Source organism: Schistocerca gregaria, chromosome 11 (assembly GCF_023897955.1).
Source record: "Schistocerca gregaria isolate iqSchGreg1 chromosome 11, iqSchGreg1.2, whole genome shotgun sequence".
In the NCBI taxonomy this organism is placed as follows: Eukaryota; Metazoa; Arthropoda; class Insecta; order Orthoptera; family Acrididae; genus Schistocerca; species Schistocerca gregaria.
This window is the reverse complement of record NC_064930.1, coordinates 148,582,169-148,606,759: the sequence shown is the minus strand read 5'-3', so window position 1 is coordinate 148,606,759 and position 24,591 is coordinate 148,582,169. Positions and strand designations below refer to the sequence as shown.

Below are 24,591 nucleotides of genomic sequence, written 5' to 3'. Positions count from 1 at the left end.
TACGAGTAGCGCCGTCTCCCACTTCTGGGTGCTCTGTGCGTGGCAGTAGCACTGAGCAGCCAGCCATAAGTTATTCTGGTACACCCGAGCTGCCAGATTTGTGCAAGAGCACAGCAGTCCGAGTTGTAGCGAGGGATACTCTCCATGTTAGCCATGTTTATGTTTACTGATTTTGCTTTCCTCACCTCATTTACAGGACTTGCGTCAAATGAAAACAAAATGGATTTCTGTGGCTGGGAGCTATGAAGTGAATTAAAATACATTCCCATAGTCATGTAGACAAATATTTTATTAGTTTCTGTGTTCTGATTTTATTTTGACGTTATTGAAAAACTAAGCTTTAAACGTCTTGTACAACAGTGAAGTTATTTGTATGTTTGCTAAAGAAATTTGGTTTTTATTGATCTGGTAGTCCAAGAAAAATAGCATCCCAAATACCACTCAGAAAAGCTTAATACTAGGTACTCTGTTGTGAATCAAAGTACGAATGTGCACTTTAAGCCAAGTTGTGTGTTTTAGTATTGTTTACGAACTTCACATGCGATCGGAATATTCTCTAGTGCCTTGTTTCTTTTAAGATATAATAATATCTCTTAACACTATCTGTGTACCAGCATACATAAACATACATTTGATGATGACTAAGCAGGCAAATTTGGTAAGCAGTTATGGATAAAGTATTTCATTTCAAATATATTAACAGCTTTAGCAGAATTTTACAAGTCTTCCTTCGGTGAAACGATGCATTTCGATCGAGACGTGTATCGGCACTTGTCTGTTACCTCCTCTATGCTTGTGGTTGTATTTATTTATTTATCCTGTGGATCACATATTGTACAAAGTATGCATGATATAGGACAAGTCATTTTTCTTAACAAATATGTAGTTTGGAGAAAAAAATAGGCAATGGACTGCCATTTAAAAAATGTACACAAAATTGTTCATTGATGAATATAGTAACTTCACATACAGAGAATACAAACAATTTACATGGGGAACTAAGAAAGATGTAGGCAATGTAGTGCTACTTTAAATTTACACAAATAATCACTGAGATTACAGAATAGTGAAAATGTCAACTGGAACACAACAGAAGGACAATGTCATTTAAAAACTACATTAAACATGAAATTAACATTGAGATTTCACAGACAATTAAGTTTTAATACTAATAGAATGTGTACTTGTACATTCATAAAGCGAGTTAAAAAAGTTTGGGAAGTGAAACTGAAACATAGTTGTGTATAGTAGAAATTAGGTTATTATTTTGCCTACAGAATGTTTTACTCTAATCACAGTATTTTACAAAGGAACTTTATAATTTTTCATTTCCAGGAATTCTTGTACTGAATAGAAACAGTGCTTTGTCAGAAATGCCTTTAGTTTATTTTTAAATATTGGATCTGGAGCAGTTTTTATTTGTTCTGGAATTTTATTGTGTAATACGACACCCAGATGAGTGATATATTTTTGGTATGATGATGTCCTTGAAAAAATTTGATGGATATTAGATTGCCCTCTGGTATAGTGAGCATGGATATCATTGTTTTGGATTAATTTGCCTGTTCTTGAGAGGTATTCCCTGGTGAATAGGATTGTTTCTTGAATTAATAGGGATGGGATGCTTAGAACATTAAGTTTTATAAATTGACATTTACAGGATTCCAGCTTTTTGAGGCCACAGACTATCCTCAGTGCTCTTTTTTGTAGTTTAAATATATTTGTGTTGAGTTGAATTTCCCCAAAAGATGATTCCATAGCGGAGCAATGAGTGGAACTGCGCATGGTATGCTTGCATTAGTGTGGATTTACTTGTAGTAGATTTTAGTATTCTTAGTCCATAGCACAATGATAATAGTTTCTTTGATAAGTTGTTTATATGTGTGTCCCATTTTAAATTTTGTTGGACCCATAGACCCAAAAAGTTGGTTGCATTTACATTTTCAATTTTATCATTATTTAACTTTACATGGATAGCTTTTGACTGGATGTGGGAATTAGATGGAGGTTGATAAAGTTTTCCCACTATTAACAATTAGGCCATTTTTGTTAAACCACTCAAAGTTTTTTCATAGAGTTATCAGATATTTATGTTGTCTTCATCTTAAATTTACAGAATGCCGTTCTGTGGTAAATTATAGACTGGCACCACATTGTCTCATTACTGTAACTCCACACATGGCTTTCTATTTGTTCCCAGAGCACAACATACACTACCAACTGTACAGTTTCTTGGAGATAACTTTCCACACTTTTTATACTCTTTAAAATAGTCTTGAAATGACTTATTATCCATGAATCCAGGGGGTACAAGTAACTAGTTCTTTCTTTCTAGTTCACTCACTTTTCTTGCAAGAAATTTATATCCTTTTTTACTAGCTCTTTCCAGTGTGTGAATATAGAAACCTGATCAGAAATACTACATAGCAGTATTGCAGGGTACAGACAAATAAAATCTATGTTTAAGTCATCACATAGCAAATTATTAGGGCACTTTGAGCTGAATACTCTAGTTGTAAATTGAATTTTACGCCACACCTGCTTCCTTATTTTGCACTCCTTATCCAGATAGGAAATGGTAAAACAATTGCCTTAAGTACAATAACCCCCTATGTCCCCTCTGAACAACATGACGCTGTGCTTCACTCGATGCCTTAATATGCACGAAATTTCAAACACAAATGCGAGGAAAATCGTACGTGCAGAGCAAGCACCGTGCACGTCAACGCACCTGTGTGTGTGCAGTAACGACTGTTTTGTGCCGCTCCCAGGCAACTTCTCCACTTCCACAAACTAAGCTGACACAGTGCAATGGCTGCAGAGTCAGAGTCATTTCCCACACACGGTCAACTTAGTTTGCATACACAGGAGAAGTATTGTAGTTGCGAAAGTTTCACTTTCCGTTATGTTACATGCTGTGGCTTTGGCTGTACTTTTTGAGCTGAGAAGGGAGGGAAACTTTACAGACTTCCTTCTTTATTGATTGATGTAGATACACTATATGTATAAAAGGCTATTAAAATTCAGAGAAACAAAAACTAAAGAAAGTAAATTAATTACAAGAAAAAAAATGATGGCAAATCACAAAAGTCAAATATGTACACAGGTTGAACGATGAAGTTTTTATTTATATATGCATCCTTCTGAATCCTTGACACGGGTATACTCTACTTGCAAAATGTAGCAAATATTACACGAGATAATAAAAGTACTCCACACTCTGAGAAAAACGTAAAACAAAAATATAAAAATAGCTGTACGTAACAGAAAAATGACAACATTTGAAGAAAAATCGTTAACACAGATTTTATGTCTCAACATGCTGATGTATGTCAATTTTTCAAATCATTTACTAAAAAGTGATTTTGGAAGTCAGTTTCTGCACTACTTTTCTCATGGTGATGCTTCAACTGCCCTGTGTCACTACACCCTGATATCTTTTATTTCCATCCCTTAGAAGCAGATGAATTCTTGTTGCCATGAACCTGTGAATTATTTTCTCCTGTACACTGTGGCAGGCTGGGAAAACTACTTTCTCCTCCACTGATGCAGGCACTGCAGTGGCTGTATCAGAGAGCAACAATTCACCTGAGAGTAACATCTTGTTGTTTGCTTCTCAACTACACCTCTGCCTTTTGAAATACACACAAAACCGCACTTGGTGGCTCAATAAGTGAGGTCTCTAAAGAATTTTAGTTGTAAAAGCACATTCACAGACATACAGACATTTTTCTAGATGGCCACACAAACAGTAGAGAGACTGGTGGCTGCTCATCACCACACACAGCGTTGCAAAGGGGGTCATCAACTTCCTCAGAATACTTACCCTCATCTTCACTTAGCGATTCCCCCATTAATTTTATTTTCATTATTATCTGTGGCAGTAATAAAGATCAGAGAAAGAGCAATAACCCTCAGTGCCAATTTCTACTCTTGTGGTGCTGGTATGGGACTTTTGAACCTGAACATTGAAAACAGATTTTCTAAGGATCTTTTGTAAATCTACTCAACAGAAAAATTTAAATTTTTTCTCATTCAGGCATGTGTCCTAAAATTGCAAAATACCTACAGTAGTCAAAGCTACACCAGACTGAATTGGTTTCCAGGCACTGTTCAGCCCAATTTTCAAGTTTCCAAATAATGACAGTGTCCTAAAGATGAAAGAGACCCTCACTGTATGTTTGTTCATTAGAACGACTCAGAGCTGTAACTGGAGCTCTGGATGTCATGAGGCAAGACCACTTATGAAAGTGCCTTAGAGACCGTGCTGCGGTTAAAGTGTTTTCTGCAGTATCTCAGTCTTGACAGCCTGCTCAATGGCTGCCGCAGCTTGGCTGCCGCAGCCTGGCTGCTAATTAGGGCAGTAGACGAGCCAACTTTCATTTACTCGTAATGGTTTGGAATCAAACACTTCTCACGCAGTTGTGGTGCCAGTTAAAGACTTAAAACCACTGTCTACCTCAAGCCACTGTTCTCCACGATTTATTTGTACCTCCTTACAAGGCAGATCACGTCCCTCGGCAACATTTTGTCAGAGGAGAACTCATTGCCCATTCAATACGTGGTTCCTCATATTTTTCAAAATGTGTGGTGTATCTGCAAGGAAAATTAGTTTCCTATTATTATCACAAGGATACTGGCAGAAACTAATTTTGAAAACCTTTCGACAACAATGCCAAATTCTCGCCATTCAGCACGATTTTGCCCTCCCGTACCTGACACGATGCAGCGAACATTGTACGAGTGCCCGAGATTCTCTAATAATGTTTGTAATGATGTCTTTGACATGAGAACTGGAAAAACGATGGCCATGTGTAATGGTAAATGGCTCTTATCACTATGTGACCTAACATCTGAGATCACCAGTCCCTGTAATGGTAACCTATGATTTGTTTCCATCTTGAGGTGATACCACCCAGCATAAAAACTAATGCATGAGAAGCTGTAGTTGTTGCAAGGGCAAGATTTGATGGAGGTGTGTCACGTCATTACCAATGATGCAGCCATTTCTTCAATCGTATTCGAATGATGGAGTGATACTAACTGCATCCATCGTGAGAGCACGATGTTTCTCCACTGCTAACATGAGGGCAAGCTTCACTTTCAGGGAACTCATTAGCTCCCTCAGCACAATGGGCCTAAATTTTACATTCTGGAGTGAACATTTCAGGGTTCTGTCTGAAGGAAATGGAAATTTATTTTCCAGCATGAGTTTTCACCCCATACTACAACAAGGTAGTCTAATTTTCAGCTCTTTCTGCAGTGTTTTCCCTTTGTTAATATTGCAAACTGATCTGCACCGAGTAAACCGTCCACATCGGTACGGAGGTTGTCTTTCGTAAAAGGTGCAAAAGAAGAGAGGTTTAGTTTTCAGTTTAAAACTTCAATTTCAGCATGAAGCTGTTTTACTCAGTTCTTCAGAGTGGTGACTTCATCATCTATTGTGTCCATGTTCTCAGCAGGACTGATGCCATTGTGGTCACATTTGAAGGCTGTCCAATCTCTGGAACACAAATTTGCAATATTACAATCTTCAAAAATAAAAAGCGTTTAACACTATAATATGTTTTTAAGTAGCCAGGGCTTGTTTCTCAATATACTATCGTATCCGATTTAAGGATACATAAAGCGACAAAATGTTATTTTCGAACCACAGAATCAAATGATGACAATCTAAGTGGTATTATTCCAGGTGTGCACTAACTACTATGAAATGCAAAATTAATGCCATATACTAAAGTGAAATTGTAGATGACCAATTATACTGAATTCACAACAACACTTCAATCATAACAGAGCATGTGAGGCTTGAATATAAAAATTATAATAGCTGTTGGGCCAGAGGTACTTTCTGATGTGGGTTGTAGCGGGGATTACAGGTAAGTGCAAGTAAACATTATTTGCAATAAATGATTAAATTATCACGGCCAAACCTAACCACAAGATTAGATATCTTAGCACCTGTTGTGGCACATATTGCCAATAAATGCAAAGCTCTGATTGCAAAGTTTTAAAAACATGAATGGTAAGGGGAAACTCTGAAGTAAACTTTAACCAGCTGTGGTAACAAATCAAAGCATCTATTTTCTCATTCAAGTATAATCTTTAACTGTACATTAGAAATACAGTGTGTACCATATCCAGTGGTAAGCAGCGGAAACGATACAGCAGAAAGGCACGAGTAAAGACATTACTGTTTGTTTCATCAAATACCAAAACAAGTGGACTGTGTATGTAAGATATGTGGTCCTGTTCAGTAAATTACCTTGTGGCGAAGTATTTTGTTCTCTGCATCAACAGAAGAGAAATTTGTTAACATCGAGTATAGATTTAAGTGTCAGGAAGTCGTTTCTGAAAGTATCTGTATTGAGTGTAGCCATGTATGGAAGTGAAACATGGACGGTAAATAGTTTGCACAAGAAGAGAATAGAAGCTTTCTAAATGCGGTGCTACAGAACAATGCTGAAGATTAGATGGGTAGATCACGTAACTAATGATGAGGTATTGAATAGAATTGGGGAGAAGAGGAGCTTGTGGCACAACTTGACTAGAAGAAGGGATCGGTTGGTAGGACATGTTTTGAGGCATCAAGGGATCACAAATTTAGCATTGGAGGGCAGCGTGGAGGGTAAAAATCGTAGAGGGAGACCAAGAGATGAATACACTAAGCAGATTCAGAAGGATGTAGGCTGCAGTAGGTACTGGGAGATGATGAAGCTTGCACAGGATAGAGTAGCATGGAGAGCTGCATCAAACCAGTCTCAGGACTGAAGACCACAACAACAACAACAGACCCTGGACATGTCAGTTTGAAAAATATACATGTGTTGTGAATGAAATATTTGAGTCTGTTTCTGTACACAACTCAGGATTAAAATGAGAGTTTGAAACATAATTTTTGAAGATGAAACTCTAAGCCACATATTTACTACAACTTTTAGAAAGGTATATGCTTATTGTACTCAATTGACAAAGTATTTCCTATGACAACTTCTACGATACAAGTAAGCCTACCATCTGCAACGGCGACCAATGCAGGGATATAGGATGGCCGTGCTATCCTTTATGCAGAGCTTTACTACTTCTGTAAACACGCCACAAATCCAGAGCAGCAAAGTGGAGTGCACCTAAACTCACTATGATCCACACTTCGGACTTTCTAGCAAAACGACTTCCTCGTGGAAGAACGAATAGCTATGTTTTAAACCCTCAACTATACAAGCAGGTGAATCGGCAAAGTTTCACAAATGGGAAGATAGTATGAGACTTTTAGGTGGGACAGATTCTGTAAGGATTCAACGTTCACCTTTAGCATTATAAACAACGCACGTACTGTACTCTATAGTATATCCTACAGCAGCCTCGAAATAAATTCTCGAACTTGCACAGTTAGGTGCTAATCATTTTCAACTGTTTGCGCCGGCTGTATGCTACCATCAGAACATGAATTTCTGTAAGAGTGTCAGTTAACTCTAAATAGCAAGGCAACTTCATTAACTCTATTGAACGTAATCCCAGTTTATCAGTTACTATTTTCAACTTACTAAAATGGTTTTTGCCCCTACATTTTGTATAAGTTAACTGCATGCGTGTACTCTTCAGTCATTTATGTACAACTTAGATTGCGGATTATTTGTGGCATTCCGAAGTAAGTGTCTCGCATGTAGTATATGTTGATATGCATTCTGGCACCCGGCCGTTGGTGAGTGTGTGTATACAGTAGGCTTGTAACACATAACTGAGATATTTTGTGACCTTAATTCAAGAAGGAAGTGTCCATAAAAGTAGTGAAGATGGGAACAGCACTTCATCCAGAAATGTCATCTAACCTTGCTATGTGACTCAGCATTTATTTTGTCAAAGTGAAAACTTCATATGGCTCTTCACTTCTGGTGCCACAGTATCTTTATTTCTCAGACAAGTTTTCATATGTTCATTGCTACCTTTTGACCTATTAAGTGAAACAACCTCTAACTCATGGCAGTAAGTTTGATTAATAATCACCAGCAGTAGGAATGTACAGATTACTCAATTCAATTAATCTCCTCCACCTCTTTGTTTATTGCTGTTTGGATATTTCAGACCACATATAATTTATAGAAACACAATTTTTCCATCTGCTAGTACTGCTGCAGCTCCGAGTTATAGAATGACGGCTATCAGAATTTCATGTGTGCATTTATTGACATGGAGATACTAGGTAATTAAATTTTTGTCTACACCACCCAGAACACCGAACAGGCTACTATGTCTAAATCGTACCGAATGGGGAGGAGCAGTGGATGGAACAGTGGAATCTCATTCAGAAGACAATGGTCGAGAGCCACGTTCAGCCACCCTGATTTGTCATTCCCATAAATCACTTCACCAAATGCTGGGATAGTTCCTTTCAAAGTGCATTGCCTTATTTCCTTCACCATCTTTTGCTAATCTGAGCTTTTAGTCCATCAATAAAGACTTCATTGTTGACTTGTGGGTGAAACAGACTGAACAGTGGAACAGCTGTTGTCACCACAAACCACGTGGAACCGGGTGGACATACTACATCCCGGTCTTCGATGTCAACAAAATAGAACAAGACTGAAGTCGGCTATTTTAGTGCAATGCAATTACTTGATGCGACCCTGAAACAAAACGATAAAGGTGTTGTGGCAGTTTCATAAAATATCTGACAACAAAGGTTCCCCTTCCAGAATCTCTACAACTTATTGAAAGAAGTTTTGACAAAGAGATTTCAGCTTGTTCCATTAAAACACAGGAGAACTGCCGGATATTAGCAACTTCCTGCCACGATATTTCGGCGTAGAGTCTTCTGGCCATCTTCAGCTGAGTGCCACTGTAGCAGTACTGGCGAGTACGCGCTGAGCTCTGCTATTTGTAGCCTTCTGAGGTGACACTGCGCATGCGCTGCGCCTCGCGCCCTCCACTGTGAAAGCCTGGCGTATCGGGGTCAGGTCGATTTCCATCTTTATGCAGGTAACTACGTCGACGGGGAAGTTTCTCTGTAACAGGATCCCAAGCAGAGTTCACCTGATAACCGCTATCTCGATTGATAGGCGTCTCGCTGTCAGGCAGTATTATTACCACAGATTCATTGATAATTGAGCTCCAAAAGTTTGATGTGTGGGCCAAAATTTTTGTGTCGTCGTAATTCACGGAGTGGTCTGTGGAAATACAATGTTCGGCGATTGCGGACTTGGTGGGTGGGTTGGAGAAGGCGAGTGTGCCGTCGGTGTTCCGCAGTGCGCTCCTGCACAGTCCGTGCCGTTTGCCCTGTATTCGATTTGCCGCATTCACACGGAACTTTGTAAACACCCGGTTTAATCTTTTTATGGAGGATTTTGAGGAGAGAGCACTCGACTCTGCCACTTTTAAACCGACAGTATTTTGGCAGTACGTTGACGACACTTTTATAGTGTGGCCTCATGGTCTGGACCGTCTCCAAGAATTTTTACATCACACGAACTCCATACATGAAAAGAAAGTTTACCACAGAGATAGAGAGAGACGGTTGTCTGCCATTTTCAGACGTCTCGGTGCGACGGAAGAGTGACGGCGCACTTGGTCACTCGGTGTCCAGAAAGCGCACTCACACAGACCTGTATCCACAAGCTACTAGTTGCCACCATCCAGCACAAAGAATGGGCGTTCTCAAAACCTTGGTCCACCGTGCCCATACTATCTCTGACGCCGACAGTCTTCAAGCGGAACTGGGACACCTGAAAAAAGCGTTTCTTAAGAATGGCTTTTGACCTAGGCAAGTGAACAGAGTGATGAAGACATACAAATATTGAGAAAGTATCAAGTGAGTCATCTTTCGCCCTCCGTCCAAAATTTCATCACTGGTGGGATCTGTTAAAGACGACCTGGGCCTGCGTAAACCAGGTGTTTACAAAGTTCCGTGTGAATGCGGCAAATCGAATACAGGGCAAACGGCACGGACTGTGCAGGAGCGCACTGCGGAACACCGACGGCACACTCGCCTTCTCCAACCCACCCACCAAGTCCGCAATCGCCGAACATTGTATTTCCACAGACCACTCCGTGAATTACGACGACACAAAAATTTTGGCCCACACATCAAACTTTTGGAGCTCAATTATCAATGAATCTGTGGTAATAATACTGCCTGACAGCGAGACGCCTATCAATCGAGATACCGGTTATCAGCTGAACTCTGCTTGGGATCCTGTTACAGAGAAACTTCACCGTCGACGTAGTTACCTGCATAAAGATGGAAATCGACCTGACCCCGATACGCCAGGCTTTCACAGTGGAGGGCGCGAGGCGCAGCGCATGCGCAGTGTCACCTCAGAAGGGTACAAATAGCGGAGCTCAGCGCGTACTCGCCAGTACTACTACAGTGGCACTCAGCTGAAGATGGCCAGAAGACTCTACGCCAAAATATCGTGGCAGGAAGTTGCTAATATCTGGCAGTTCTCCTGTGTTTTTATGGAACAATCAGTACTCCGGGAAAGTTTTAAACATCACAGATTTCAGCTTTATTTAAACATGTTCTGACCTCCACATATTTCTTATTTAACATTGAATTTTTTGAACAGACGAGCGGAGTCACTGTGGTTAGTCCCTTATCCCCTCTGGTGGCCAATTTATTTGTGGAGGACTTCGAGGAGAATGCGTTCGAATCTGTCGACTTGAAACCCACGATATTCTGGAGGTATGTTGATGACACCTTTGTAGTTTGGCCTCATGGTGAAGACAACTTGCAAGACTTCTTAAGACATCTGAACTCCCTCCACAATCAAATAAAGTTCACAATGGAAGTTGAAAAGAAGGGATGGCTTCCATTCTTGGATGTTTTGGTTGGCGCAGAGAGGATGGCACTTTGGGACACGGAGTGTATAGAAAGCCGACCCACACCGATCTGTATTTACGTGCAAATAGCTGCCACCGTCCTGCCCAGACAATGAATGTTCTCCAAACTTTGACTCACAGAGCGCATATTATTTCTGACGAAAGCAGTCTGCAAAATGAACTTTCCCACTTACAAAGAGTGTTTGAAGAAAATGGGTACTCTCCACAACAAATACAGAGGGCACTGAAAATGAAACCGAAAGAGGCCACAAAAAAAGCAAAAGAACATGAAGAAACCTTTAAATCTATGGCCTTCCTGCCATATGTGGATAGGCTCTCGTCAAAAATAGGACAGATTCTAGATAGAGACAAAGTAAAAGTGATTTTTCGACGTCCACCCAAGACAGCTGCACTAGTGGGCTCCGTCAAAGATGATTTGTTGCTCCGAAAATCTGGAGTTTACAAAATTCCGTGTGAATGTGGCCTCTCTTACATCGGACAAACAACTCATACTGTCCAACAAAGATGTACAGAACACAGGAGGTACACACGGCTTCTACAACCTAACAAGTTGGCAGTGGCAGAACACTCTATTGATAATGGTCACAGTATGTTGTATGACAATGTCGAAATTTTGGCAACTACATCATCCTTTTGGGACTTTATAGTAAAGGAGGCAATTGAAATTCGCTTGACGACGAATTTAATTAATGAGATAGTGGTTTCAATCTCGATAAATCATGGAATCCGGCAGTTGCTGTAATAAACTCTCAAAGACGTTGTCACAGTGCAGCTCATAATGATATATCGATATGCCAACACAGATCAACTGTGCAGTCATAGATACAACTCGCGCATTATGCACGTGTCTGCCGCCGACCGACGTCTCTGGCACATTTGCATCTGTTGCCGCACGCGCAGACGAGTGGTACAACAGTATAAAAGAACAAAGCGAGCACTGGAGCGGCCCTGGCATCCCGGGCTCCTCTTCAAACTCCAGACCTATGCTCTCCCCATCAACTTCATCCGTCTCGTTGCTTCGTTCCTCTCCCACCGTCTCTCCTATGTGACTATCCACAATTCCAACTCCCGTACTTTCTACCCATCTGCAGGCGTGCCACAAGGTTCTGTCCTTTCCCCTCTCCTCTACTCCTGTACACTACTGATGTGCCCAAACCTCCCCCTCCTGTTAATCTTCTCCAGTTCGCTGATGACACTGCCTTCCTAGCCCTTTATCCTATCCTTCAACGGTCCCAACGTACCCTCCAAACCCACCTTGACCAATTCACCACTTGGTGCAACCAGTGGTCCTTCCGTATCAATCCCTCCGAGACCCAGGCGATCATCATAGGCCGCACCACCCGCTCCTTCCGTCTCCATTATTTCTACCTCACCATTTATGGCCGTCCTATCCACCTCAGTCCTACCCTCAAATACCTTGGCCTCACCCTCAACCGCCATCTCACCTGGACTCCCCATCTCCTTACCATCCAAAACAAAGCTCACAACCGCCTCCGCCTCCTGAAACTCCTGACTGGCCGGACTTGCAGTCTGCATCCTTCCACCATCCTTCACGCCTACAAATCCTTGATCCGCCCCATCCTCTGTTATGCCAGCGTCGCTTGGGTTTCCGCCCCTCCCCGGTTCTATCAAGCCCTCCAAATCCTCTAACGCCACGCACTCCACCTCGCCTTCAGCATCCACCTTCTGTCCCCCACGCGCATCCTCTACGACCTCATCCCCTTCCCCCACCTTCTCCTTTCCCTTGAACACATCCGCACACTCTATATTGTCCGCCGCCTTGATCCCCCTCACCCCCTGGTTTCTCCCACCCTCTCCACCCCCAACCAGTTGCCGCGCCTTTACCGTTGTGTCCCATCCTCTCTCCATCTCCACACCCTCCATCTCCTTTCCCAACACAACTTCCACCGTCTACCCCTCCCGGATGATGAGCTTCGCCCTGACGTCTACCCTTCCTACCAACTCTAACCCCTTCCCCCTGCCTCCTCCTCAGGGCTCCCTCTCCTCCCCCTCCCTCCTCCTGAGTGGCTTCCCCCTCCTACTCCCCCTCCCCCTCTTGTGCCTCCTTCCAGTGTCTCTGCGCTCCCTCCTGCCCTGTCTTCCCTCTTCCTCTGCCTCTGCCACCCCACGTGTCTCCTGCCTCTTCGAGTACCCATTGATGCCCCTCCTCTCTTCATCCTGGCGCTTCCCCTGCTGCCCCTTGCTCTCCCCTCCTTTTCCTTACTCTCTGACCTTTTCCCTCGGCAGGTCCCACCTGGCAGTTTTATTGTTCGTCATGTGTGTTCCGAGTGGGTTTTAAGTGTGTTGTTCCGGAGTGTTTTTACTTCTGTGGCTGACTTTTATCCTGTTCCTGCGCATTCAGTGTCTTCTCTGTTTTTTTAAGAATAGCCAATTGTGCTTTTTTTACCTTTCTGTTGACTTTTTTTTAATTGTCCCCCATGAACGTCTGCATGTCAGTGTATATTTTACCTCCGTTTTCTCCCCTTACTCTGTCTTATGTTCCCCTTCTTTATCGCTTTATATGTAACATTTTATTCTCGCATTAGTTGTCGTGTCACTCGGCTGAAGAGCGGCGGATTGTGCCGCTGACAGCCCTCCCCTACCTGAAGATGGCTGAATGTTATACAGCCGAAATATTAGAAGGAGATTTCTTGTGGCTGCACACCCGAAATTTAATCTGACAACAGTTCGTGAAAGCAATTAAAAGGCACAGATAAAGAACACTGTAGCACGTCAATAAATTTGGTGTGTGTTACATGTGCACACACTATTTAAAGAAATATTAATTTCTACCCTGGAAAGAAACTAAATCCTCATTACTTCCTGAGAGACCTGAATGTGTATGTTTTCACGACACTTGACTGTTCGAAATGACTACTGTCAGCGATTGTAATTGTGTGGCTCTGTACCCCCTCCATGAACCACAGACCTTGCCGTCAGTGGGGAGGCTTGCATGCCTCAGCGATACAGATAGCCATACTGTAGGTGCGACCACAACGGAGGGGTATCTGTTGAGAGGCCAGACAAACGTGTGGTTCCTGAAGAGGGGCATCAGCCTTTCCAGTAGTTGCAGGTGCAACAGTCTGGATGATTGACGGATCTGGCCTTGTAACAATAACCAAAACGGCCTTGCTGTCCTGGTACTGCGAACGGCTGAAAGCAAGGGGAAACTACGGCCGTAATTTTTCCCCCAGAGCATGCACCTTTACTGTACGGTTAAATCATGATGGTGTCCTCTTGGTTAAAATATTATAGAGGCAAAATATTTCCTCATTTGGATCTCGAAACAGGGACTACTCAGGAAGATGTCAGTATCAGGAGAAACAAAACTCGGGTTCTACATTTCGGAGCATTGAATGTCAGATTCCTTAAATGGGCAGGTAGGTTAGAAAATTTGGAAAGGGAAATAGATGGGTTGAAGTTACATATAGTGGAAATTAGTGAAGTTCGGTGGCAGGAGAAACAGGTCTTCTGGTGATGTGGATGCAGGGTTATAAATACAAAATCAAATAGTGGTAATGCAGCAGTAGGTTTAATAATGAATAAAAAAATTGGAATATGGATAAGTTACTACGAACAGTATAGTGAAGGTTTACCACAGTGGTATAAGTTTATATGCCAACTAGCTCTGCAGATGAAGGGATTGAAGAAATCTAGGACAAGAGGAAATAAATTACTCAGAGAGTCAAGGGAGGCCAAAATTTTATAGTCAATGGGGACTGGAATGCGGTAGAAGGAAAAAGAAGCGAAGGAAATGTAGTAGGTGGATTCTGACTGGGTGTAAGAAATGAAAGAGGAACTGCCTGGTAGAATTTTGTATAGAGTATTATTCAGTCATCGCTAACACTTGGTTTAATCATGGAAGAAGGTTGTACATGTTGAAGAGAGTTGATGACACTGGAAGGTTTCAGATTGATTACGTAACGGTAAGACAGATTTGGGAACCAGGCTTTAAATTGTACAATATTTCCAGGGGCAGATGTGGACTCTGACCACAATTTAATGGTTATGAACTATAGGTTAAAACTGGAGAAACTGCAAAAGGTAGGAATTTAAGGAAATGGGACCTGGATAAACTGAAAGAACCAGGCGTTGTAGAGACTTTGAGAGACAGCATTAGAGAACAATTGACAAGAACACAAGAAAGGAATACAGTAGATGAAGAATGGGTGGCTCTGAGAGATGAAATAGCGTAGTGAGCAGAGAATCAAGTAGGTTGAAAGATGAGGGCTAGTAGAAATCTTGGGGTAACACAAGAAATACTGAATTTAACTGATGAAAGGAGAAAATATAAAAATTCAGCAAATGAAGCAGGCAAAAAGGAACACAAACATTTCAAAAATGAGAACAACAGAAAGTGCAACATTGTTAAGCAAGAATGGCTAGAGGACAACCGTAAGGATGTAGAAGCATAAATCAATGGGGATAAGATGGATGTCACCTACGGGAAAATTAAAGAGGCTTTTGGAGAAAACGGAACCACTTGTATGAATGTCAAGAGCTCAGATGGAAAAACAGTTCTAAGCAAAGAAGGAGTATAGAGGGTCTGTACAAGGGCGATGTACTTTAGGGCAGTATTATGGAAATGGAAAAGGGCATAGATGAAGATGAGATGGCAGATACGATACTGTGCGAAGAGGTCGACAGAGCACTGAAAGACGAAAGTCAAAACATGGTCCCAGGAGGAGACAACATTCCATTAGAACTACCGATAGCCTTGGGAGAGCCAGCCATGACAAAACTCTTTCACCTCCTCGGTAAGATTTATGACTCATCCAAAATACCCTCAGGCATCAAGGAGAAAATAATAATCCCAATTCCAAAGAAAGCAGGTGCTCACAGGTGTAAAAATTACCAAACTATCAGTTTAATAAGACACTGTTGCAAACCAGACGAAGGGGAAAACTGAAGATGACCTCAGAGAAAATCGGTTTGGATTCTGTAGAAATGTAGGAACATGCAAGCCATTGCTGACCCTACGACTTATCTTAGAAGCTCGGTTAAGAAAAAGCAAACCTACGTTTATAGCAACTGTAAACTCAGAGGAAGCTTTTGACAATGTTGATTGGAACAGGATCCTTCAAATTCTTAAGGTGGCAGGCATAAGATACAGGAAGAATAAGGCTATTTACAAATTTTACTTAAACAGTATGGCAGTTACAAGAGTTGAGGGGCACAAATGGGAAGCAGTGATTGGGAAGCAAGTGTGACAGTGTTGTAGCCAATCTTCAATCTAATTTAATCTGTACATTGTGCAAGCAGTAAAGGAAACAAAAGAAAAATTTGGAGAAGACATAAAAATCCAGTGAAAAGAAATAAAAAAACTTGAGGTTTGCCGATGACATTGCAATTTTGGCAGAGACTCCATGAACTTTTAAGAACAGTTGAAGAGAATGGACTGTGTGTTGAAACGAGGATACGAGATGAACATCAACAAAAGCACAACGAGGAAAATGGAATGTAGTGGAATTAAATCAGGTGATGCTGAGGGAATTAGATTAGGAGATGAGACACTTAAAGGAGTTTTGCTGTTTGGGCAGCAGAATAATAGTGATGATCAAAGAAGAGAGGATATAAAATGTAGACCAGCAATGGCAAGGAAAGCGTTTCTGAAAAAGAGAAATTTGTTAACATAGAGTATACATTTAAGTGTCAGGAAGTCGTTTCTGAAAGTATTTGTATGGAGTGTAGACATGTATGGAAGTGAAACGTGGACGATAAATAGTTTGGATAAGAAGAGAAGAGAAGCTTTCGAAATGTGGTGCTACAGAAGAATGCTGAAGATTAGATGGGTAGATCACATAACTAATGAGTATGATGGGGTGGAAATCTCTTCCGAAATCTCCACAGTGTAGGTCAATACAACATCTATATTTCTGCTAAACAGCCGATAGTTACTTAGAGGAGATCTGTGGACTGTTACAACTACAGTGTAGTATTCTGCAGTAACAAATGATAACCACACGCACTTACATTACGATGTACAGAAAATTATCGATTTTAATACTGTTGACATAATTCCCCACTTTTATACACGTTGCAACTCCTTTTTCCAAGGCAACTTCACACAAAAATGATGCTAGTCTATAATACCTCATACATAGCTTCTCCATCACCGCGGTTATATCGAACTGAGAGGGTCACACACCATTACACATCGGAATTTCACACTACTTCTATACATACAAGAAGCTCGTCTACGTTGTTTCTCACTCTCCTAATGTTCTGATAAAACTAATTTTACTTTTCTGAAAACTGTTCCATGTATTACGATGCTGTTAAGTTCTAATTTGTTCAAAGTCGTCTGTCTACAACCTAATTCTAATCTAAAAATGTGTCGCTTTACACCTCCTGCGAGATGCTCATCTAATCCCTCCCTACACCTCCTATTCAGATGCAGGCCACGATTATTGTGTCCTCCCAACTGGAGTGACGGGGGAAGCACACGTACGAGATGCCGTTTCAGTCCAAAGCCGTTCACTCGGCACCCTGATTACGCAGCTGAGAGCTGTGTTCACTCACAGCTGGTTGTGGCGCAGTGAAACCTCCGCTCGTCACACACGGGGGTTTGCCACTGCAGCTGTTATCTCCTTAAGATCGACTTCTACGCACTGTTCTAAGTTGAGAGAACTGTGTGACTTAAACAAGTTGAGACCTCTTTCTGAACACTCAGTTCTTTTCTCTGTGCCTTTGTGACTTCTGTTATGCGCTTTGTAATTTAGAGGAATAAAATAGTTGTCGAAATTTTCGGCCAGGAAAGTTGTATAGGCTGCAGTTGGACTCCTGACTGATAATGATAAGGGGCAAATAGGAGAAACAGGAGAAAGACAAACACCTTTTTGGAATTCTAAGAGGGTCAGCCAGCAAGGTTTCTTTTCTTCTCTCTCTCTCTCTCTCTCTCTCTCTCTCTCTCTCTCTCTCTCTCTCTCTCTCTCTCTCGTCTGCCTGATGGCTTTGCATACCTACATTAGTGCTGCTTGGATATTGTCGTCGTCATCACTCCACATTTCCAATCTAGTCCATCCTGCGTGAGCCAGTTCATCTCCTAATAACTACTGCGACCTACGTCCATTTGAACCTACGTACCGGTACTCGAGGCTTTGTATCTCTCAAATTTTTACCCCAAACACTTTCCTCCCTTACCCAGTTGACTATTACTTTATACCTCATGATGTGTCCTGTTATCTTGTCCCTACATTTAGACAAGTTACACCATAAATTATTCTCCTTCCAGATTTGATTCACAACTTCTTTATAATTCACGGTCTTCTCCATTACATTCGTAAGATTTTATCTATGGGTTTGCAGCTGATAAACAATTTGTTTCCAAACAGAAATCCCACTGTCATTCTTTGTTGTTTGATATTATTTACTGATATTACATTCTTTGTGGCTAGTTTTGGTATCGTGCTCCCATTCTCAAGCACTTATTCCTTAATCCACCACACTAGCAAATTGGAACGATGCATTGTAACTGGTCACAATTAGTGAAACAAGTCCCGAAGCTTTCAATTGATAAAACTGTAGATTGTGCCGGTGGGACTTTTATTCAAAAACAAATACCTCCACATAGGTTATCCAATCTACTCATCTAACCTTCAGCATTCTTGTGTTGCACCACACTTGCACACCTCTCATTCTCCTCTTGTCCATAGTTCACTTCTGTATCAGGTTACACTCCAGACAAATACTTTCATAAAATAACGAGTTTCCAGCACTCAAATTTATAATTATGTGATGTAAACGTATTTCTTTTTTTCCGGAAAACCTTTTTCCTATACTGCCACACTGCATTTTACATTCTCTCTACTTCAGCCATTGTCAGATATGTCGCTGCCAGTCCTTGTAGTGTGTCATTTCCCACCTTCAATTCCTTTTGCACTGTCTGCTGTAATTCGACAACATCCCTTTTTTTTTTACAGATCTTTGGTTTGTTATCAGAGATCGTGAAGTGGCCTATTTGTGGGCACGAAATCAGATCGGCTAAAGTTCTGGCGTCTCGGACCAGGGACGGTTATATGTGGCGTCACCGTAAGGATGGCATTTGGTACGGTTCCCGGTTCAAGAAGTCTAGGTCAGGCACGCGTGAGGCTGTACTGATGACGTACTACTTTTATTATAGACCCTCACATAGTTTATGCGCGCAAGAGACTGGTGTGAAGGAGAGGAGTGTGCTCGATCGGTTTTCGTTTTGTCTTTAAGTACGTTCCGAGTTTATTAAGTACGGGGGGTAAGTTGGGTGGGCCCAGGATGGTTGTGGAGGTGGACTAGTCGCAGTTTGGGAAAAGGAATTGTGGGATGGGTAAGTCTGTGGTCGGTGTCTGGGTGTGTGTGTGTGTGTGGGGGGGGGGGGGGGGGGGGGCTGTTGTTCCGGGGTGTGGGTGTTCCGAATGTGTGTGTGTGGGGTTGTGGAGGGGAGGTATAAGGCAGAATTAGTAGGGTTAATTGAGGAGTACATAGAACCGGGTTCCACAGTAGTTTGAGATGCTTTTTCTTGATATAGGGTGTTGGGTGAGAGGGGGTACATCCATCTAGTTGTTAACCGTAGCTTAGAGTTTAAAAATTATGAGACAGGAGCATGTACAAATACTATAGAGGGGATTTGGGGGGCGTCAAGTGAGGTTCTTGGGAGGGAAAAGAGGCACTCTTCCAACCTCGAGTCTCATTTAGACGAGTACTGTTGCCGGAAGAGCGTCCCTGAGGGCTATCGTGTTTTTCGGGATTTTTTAAGGGCTGTTAGTAAAATTCATAGGCCAAAAGTAGTTGGTTAGCGTGGTTTGGGTGGGTGGCTGCAGCTTAGGGTGGGGTGGGTGGTTTATTTCATGTTTGTGAGGGGACGAGGGTGTTGGTTTGTGTTTTAGTTGTGGAGGATCTGTTTTATTATAGTGTGTGACTGAGAATATTTTATGTTGCATTTGGTTTTTGTTTATGGGTTTTTTATTTTGGGGTGTGGGGGGAGGTTGGGTCACATCTTCCTTTTGGCTGAGCATTTTTTCGCTGGTTTATGGTTTTGTGTGTGTGTGTGTGTGGCTGACCTAGTTTGTCGTGCCGGAACTTCTTTGTGGTAAGTTTTCATTTTTTTTGTTGTGTTGTCATCAAGGGAAATGTTTTATTGCAATGTGTGGCTGTGAATATTGGTATTGGGAGATATTTTTGAACTATATATGTTGATGGAAGTGTCCGATTAAAGATGATATTCTGTTTAGTGGAATTTGGAGAGTTGTGTTGTCTGTTTTTTCGCCTTTTTGGGTGGTTTTGTATGGGACTGGGTGTCTAAATTTGTTTATATTTAGTTTGTCCCCACCCAAAAACCCGCAGTTTCCCGCACTTGTTCTGTTAGTGTCATTAGGCTCTTTGTAGAACATGTGCGTGTTCTTTGATGTATTCTCGTCTTTTTAATGTGTATGCACCGACTTTATGTGCGTCATATTGGAATCGTGGTTTATGGTTGTTTCCGCCATATTTGTGACGTCATGGGTCAAAGCAGACTGGTGGGATGGGACGTTTCCATATTTCCATAAATTCAACTGATGGCTGAAATATTTGTCTGGACTATAGCGAGATATGGAAGTGAAACATGGACAATAAACAGCTTAGACAAGAGGTGAATAGTAGTTGTTTAAATTTAGTGCTGCAGAAGAATGCTTTAGATTAGATGGGTAGACAATCATCAGTGAACAGGTATTTCCTTTTGAGCAAAATCCCACACATACAATATTGTTTTATATCACCAGTTTGATGTTCATGAAGGTCTGCCAACTCTGACCAGCAACATGTCTCATTCCAGTTCAATAGTGTGGCAGATCCCAAAACTATTCGCAACAAATGATATAAAAACAATGAGGGATAGGTGTGGCACTTCTACACTACAAAAATTAGTTTATCACTTGCAGACCCGCAAATAAAATTCTCCAGTGAAAATAATGGAGGTGGTCATAATTGATAAACAGGTATATAATTTTGGAGGAGAAAAATTTATGGCACCACCTGTCTAAACGTACAATCAGGGTAACAGGAAATATCATGAGGCATAAAGTAACAGTTAATTGGATAATGGAGGGAAGTGTTGACAGCAAAATTTTTTTAGAGAGGCAAAGCCTCAAATTCAGTACGTAGGTTGACACGTATGCAGGTTGCAGCAGTTATTCAGAGATGAAGAGGCTTGTACATGACAGACTGGATTGGAGATATGTACAAAACCAGTCTCGAGGGTCACGACCACAACAATATCTGTGCAGCCGTAATGACGGCACGAAAAGCAGTCGCACTGATCAAAGGCAAGAAAACCTACAAGCTGGCTGACCCTCTTGGAATTCCAACCAGGTATTTGTTATTGTCCAGTTCGTGTCTTATTTTCCTTTTCTGATCATCAGTCAGGCCTTTGGGGCCACTAAATTCATATACATCTACTATACCTCAAAAAACGCCGACAACTGTTACATTCCTTCAAATAACAAAGCTTATACAGAAGTCACAAATGCGCAAAGCCACTGAGAGAGGATCAGAGAGTCTAGAATGATTTTTGGACTTGGTTAACTTAAGTAGTTCTATGAAGTTACAGCAGAGTAGGGTAGCTAATGTGGAAGAAATAGAAGCAGTAACAGTGCACTCTAATGTGGAGGTTCTGCAGTGCCATAGCTAGCTGTGAGTAAACACAGCTGTAGCCGTGTCATCAGGGTGCCGAGTGAACTGCTGTCAACTGGAACAATGTCTCGTATGTGATGTTACTGTCGCTGCAATTGGCAGAAGTGGATACACTAATTATAGCGCGCATCTGAATAGTGTGATGCGTAGGGAGTGAAAATAGACGAGCATCTTACAGAAGTGTAATGCGACACATCTTTTGGTTAGAATCAGATTACAGACAGTCAGACAGCTTTGATAGGAATTAGAACTGCAGTGCACCATAACATATGGAACAGTTTGCACCTAAGTTAAACGTTTGTTATGTCAAAACATTAGGATGCTCCATGGAGAGGTAGGTGAGCTGCTTTATGTCTAGGTGTGGAAATTCTGATGTGTGACGCTTTGTGCCTCTCTTAACACCATGAACTCACAGTGGTGGAGAAGTTAATGGATTGCATTCACCATGTATGTGTACAGTTAACTTCAAATGAGGAGGAGTTGCAATACAAAAGCAAAAATATAAAAAAGAAACTATTTTTGTGCGGACCGGAATGTAAAAACATCTGCTTGTTAGTTATTACTGCAAAATAAAACACAATAATAACACTCTTCAGGGGTCTACAAGACTTCTCATGATTTACACCTACAGTGAAAATGTACTTAATTCATTAAATAACAAGTTACAAGCAGCAGGTATTTTCTGTGATTTGTCAAAGGCATTCGATTGTGTAAACCACAACATCCTTTTAAATAAATTAGAATTCTATGGTGTCACAGGCAGTGCTGAAAAATGGTTCAAGTCATACCTCGCTAACAGGAAACAAAGGGTGTCAGTGCAAGGGACTAGTGAATTAAGTCATCAGTCATCAGTCATCATCAGAATGGGAAGAAGTTAAGATCTGCTAATGATATTTTCATGGATATTAATAAATGGTTTAAAGCCAACTGACATTCATTAAACTTCGAAAAGACTCACTATATGCAATTCAGAACCTGTAAGAGGTTTCCACCCAGCATATGCATAAAGTGCGAAGAAGAGCAGATAGAAGAGGTTGACAGTCTTAAATTCCTGGGATTACAACTTGATAATAAATTCAGTTTGGAGGAGCACACCACAGAACTGCAGAAACGCTTTAACAAACCTGTATTTCCAATTCGAGTGTTAGCAGACGTAGGCGACATAAAAGTGAAACAGCTTGCATATTTTGCCTACTTTCGTTCCATAATGTCGTATGGTATAATATTTTGGGGTAACGCTTCAAGTCAAAAGTTTTCAGGGTACAAAAGCGTGTAATACGTAATAGAAACCTCTTCAAAGAACTGGGTATACTAACTACTGCCCCTCAGTATATTTACTCCTTAATGAAATTTGTCCTAAATAATACATCTCTTTTTCCAACAAACAGCTCAGTTCATACATACAATACCAGCAACAAAAATGACCTGTACAAGTACTTAAAAGCACTTACTTTAGTTCAAAAAGGGGTCCACCACTCAGGAACACTCATCTTCGATAATTTGCCAGCAAACATAAGAAATTTGGTTACAAATAGAGATTACTTTAAAAGGAGCCTGAAAGACTTACTAGTGGCCAACTACTCCTACTCCATTGACGAATTTTTTTAATAGAAACAAATGATGGGTTGTATATATTTGTACTATTATAGTATTGTTATTTCAGCTTAAAAATAAATAAATAAAAAAAGGTGACATGTTCCACATCCACGAGGATCTCCTCAACACGGATCTATGGAACGATAAAACTAATCTAATCTACTGATAATGACAACACACACGTTCGAGTAATACACAATAATACCTTCTCATCTGTGGCATCTCTTTAGTAACATTCATTCCTTGGTACGTAATTTCCGTTCGGTTTAACGTATCGCAATACTTTACACACATGCTGAAGCTGCACTTGAGATCGTTTACTGCAGTAACATTTTACACAAACAGCTGTAAAATAACGAGAAATTAAGAAATCAATTATGCTATCCTCATTCCGTTTGCTTTCCTTTTGCGTTTGTCTTGTTTCGTTTTCATTCGTCAAGTCCCGTGTCGAAAAAAACATGTTTCAGGATTTGCACACCACTAATTGAAACGTGACTGTCTTGGGGCTCAGTTATGATATTTTTCTGTTTCCAACAACTGTACACTTGCGAAAGCACCGATACTGCACGTCTGAATTTAACCTCAACAAGCTACTACTCGTTACATCAAGAACTTCAACAAGTTAAAATACTGCAGGTCTCTGCTACGTGATATACTCGTTGCGGAATCTTAAATTTTATAATCCACGTTATTGCGTGAAAATTGCACTTACTTTATATAAAAGCAGTTGCTTTTCTATTCTGCCAGTTTGCTCTTCAGATGCTCACCAGCCGTATTATTCTTCTTGCTGCGTCCCTCTCTTCTTGCATTCGAAAGTCCAACTAAAAGCACAGCATTGTTGGTTCACTCAAGACGAAAATACCCAATATTTCCTACTTTAAACGAACATGTCACGAACTGCAGTCAGCTGTAACCTGTACGGATGTGATGACGCCCATACTTTTGCTGCCAGCGACTCGACCTGCCATCTGTCTGCGGCAGTTGGTACTGCAGCCGGCAACTCCTGTCCTCTCGCGCCTCTCCGGTACACTACGTGCAGGCGTCCAAGTGTCTTTTCCGCCATTACACCTCGTGCCGTCTTACCTCCAGACCAGGTCCCGCAACGTACCAAATTCGGAAGATTAATTTATCATAAGACCAATTAAAGGATGTTTATTCTTAGAACTGTTTCCCAAATCTATTACAGTTATGCACAAGCAACAAACAAATAAAACTCATTGAATCTAAGGATGAGTTTTGTACATTTGTGGGAATTGAAGATAATGATTATCGACTGGATGGGCGGGGAATGAAATAATTAGCGCACACCCATGCCCGAGTCGGGACTCGAACCTCCGCCGGGACCAGCCGCACAGTCCATGACTGCAGCGCCTTAGAATGTACGATTAACAGTTACGTACAAAATCCGCCGGTAACCTTTATCTTTATCTTTATGTTCAATAACCAAGATCTCTCTCGCATTCCCGGTTACCCACGGGACACGGTACGCCCCAACGCCAGACAAATTACAAGTAC

At 41.3% G+C, this 24,591-nt stretch overlaps 1 long non-coding RNA gene across 1 annotated transcript; it reads right to left on the bottom strand.

The window, feature by feature from the left end:
- Positions 1-3,107: 3,107 nt before the first annotated feature.
- On the bottom strand, positions 3,108-24,377 carry LOC126295178 (uncharacterized). The gene is made up of 2 exons (XR_007552399.1): positions 23,789-24,377; positions 3,108-5,503 (listed from the first exon to the last, which is right to left on the bottom strand). It is a non-coding gene; the product is annotated as an uncharacterized LOC126295178 (long non-coding RNA).
- Between the last annotated feature and the right edge of the window lie 214 nt (positions 24,378-24,591).